This window comes from Schistocerca cancellata, chromosome 3 (genome assembly GCF_023864275.1).
Source record: "Schistocerca cancellata isolate TAMUIC-IGC-003103 chromosome 3, iqSchCanc2.1, whole genome shotgun sequence".
NCBI classification, from domain to species: Eukaryota; Metazoa; Arthropoda; class Insecta; order Orthoptera; family Acrididae; genus Schistocerca; species Schistocerca cancellata.
The window spans coordinates 888628466-888630501 of NC_064628.1; the positions used below are offsets into that span (position 1 = coordinate 888628466).

Genomic DNA, 2036 nt, shown 5'->3' on the forward strand with positions numbered 1-2036 from the left:
GTCCATAAACCATTCCGTGAAAATAATACTACCCTTTCAGGCGCTCTTTCGTGAGGCTTAAGCAATAGACATCGTAGACATACCCACGTGTTTGAAATAACTCGGTTTCTTAGTTCTACGAATGACGAGCATAGGAAATTAGCATTAGGAGAAGCCAAAGCAGTAATAAGATCCTTGCTAATTTTAGGGCCACGTGCTGCTAATTCACGATCGTGAAGCAAGAGTTTGGCAATGCTTTCCAATCGGGCCCAGTTTCGCCCGCACGGTAAACATTTACTTCCCTCAATGTCTCTCTTAGCATTTTTCTGAAAGAGTAAGCCGCTGAAGAATCAACAGACAGTTTTTCACTTTGTATTTGAACCTCACGAATCCCGTGTCTCGACTTAAAGCGTTTTAACCAGCCCGTGCTTGGCTTAAAATTCGACAGCTTTCCAAGACTTTCACTGAACTGAATTGCCTTTATATGACGGTAGTATTTGTTCCCGAAAGAACAGTTACCGTGGATGACCATGCAGCTTTGCTTGAAATGAAATGATAATTAAATGGACACGCTAGCTGCAAACAGGCGTTGATGTACTTCATTGGGGACATGTTGAAAATGTGTGCCCCGACCGGGACTCGAACCCGGGATCTCCTGCTAAAATGGCAGACGCTCTATGCATCTGAGCCACAGCGGGCACAGAGCATAGTGCGTCTGCAGGGACTTATCCCTTGCACGCTCCCCGTGAGATCCACATTCCCAACATGTCCACACCACTACATTCGTAGTGCGCCTAATACATGTTTGCCCATCATACTCATTACTCGTGGCCCGCGGTGGCTCAGACCGCCGGCATGGTAGCTCAGCGTGTTCGGTCAGAGGGTTAGCAGCCCTCTGTAACAAAAAAACTGAGTTAATCGATCAACAACGAACTTAAACGGATGTCTTACGACGTCCGCCACGAGCAGATTCAACGAACAAAAGCGAACAAAATGAGATTACAAAAAAAAAAAAAGAAAAAAAAGATGGATAGAGCGCCTGCCATGTAAGCAGGAGATCCCGGGTTCGAGTCCCGGTCGGGGCACACATTTTCAACATGTCCCCAATGAAGTACATCAACGCCTGTTTGCAGCTAGGGTGTCCATTTAATTATCATTCATTTCTAGCAAAGCTGCATGGTCATCCACGGCAACTGTTCTTTCCGGAACAAAATCTACCGTCATATATAGTTAAAATATGGCTTCCCGGCCATTGACCTTCTTGTGCGACCGCACACGCTATGCCCGAACTCGTACGGGACTTGGTAGATTAATCTGTCACGAGTAATGAGTATGATGGGCAAACTTCTATTAGGCGCACTACGAATGTAGTGGTGTGGACATGTTGGGAAGGTGGATCTCACGGGGAGCGTGCAAGGGATAAGTCCCTGCAGACGCACTATCCTCTGTGCCCGCGGTGGCTCAGATGGGTAGAGCGTCTGCCATGTAAGCAGGAGATCCCGGGTTCGAGTCCCGGTCGGGGCACACATTTTCAACATGTCCCCAATGAAGTACATCTATTTGCAGCTAGGGTGTCCATTTAATTATCATTTCATGAATTGCCTTTTCTCACAGAATGGGACCAGAGATAGGTTCTCAAGTGAACCTTTTTGTGTAAACCTCTTGTAAACAGCACCATGTAGATCCGCGTTGTGGCGCGTCTCATAGTTTTACGACTTGTCAAACCATCCGTATAGTTATAAAATGCTAGTCTTTTTTTTATCTTTTTTTGTTTCTGTAGTTGACGAATAAACAATCTTATGCTTTTTGAATAACTTGGTTCCAGATGCTCCTTCTTCTAACGTTCTGTTAATGTCGTGTTTGTCTCTCATAGAAGGATAACACGCTTACGTTTCGGCGTTTTATACCACAAGGTTACTTTATGCGGAAATTGATCGTGAGACAGCCCAAATGGTTACCATCGTCATCAGCTCGGGGGGTGGGGTCGGGCGGGGCGAGCGAGAGAGGTCGTTTGGGTTACGGGATCGTTTGGTTGACCGATGTTCGGATTGTCGACG

General features: G+C 46.3%; 1 non-coding gene across 1 annotated transcript; it reads left to right on the plus strand.

The window, feature by feature from the left end:
* The first annotated feature begins 1428 nt into the window (after nt 1-1428).
* Trnat-ugu (transfer RNA threonine (anticodon UGU)) lies at nt 1429-1503 on the plus strand. Its single transcript has one exon. It is a non-coding gene; the product is annotated as a tRNA-Thr (tRNA).
* The last annotated feature ends 533 nt before the right edge of the window (nt 1504-2036 follow it).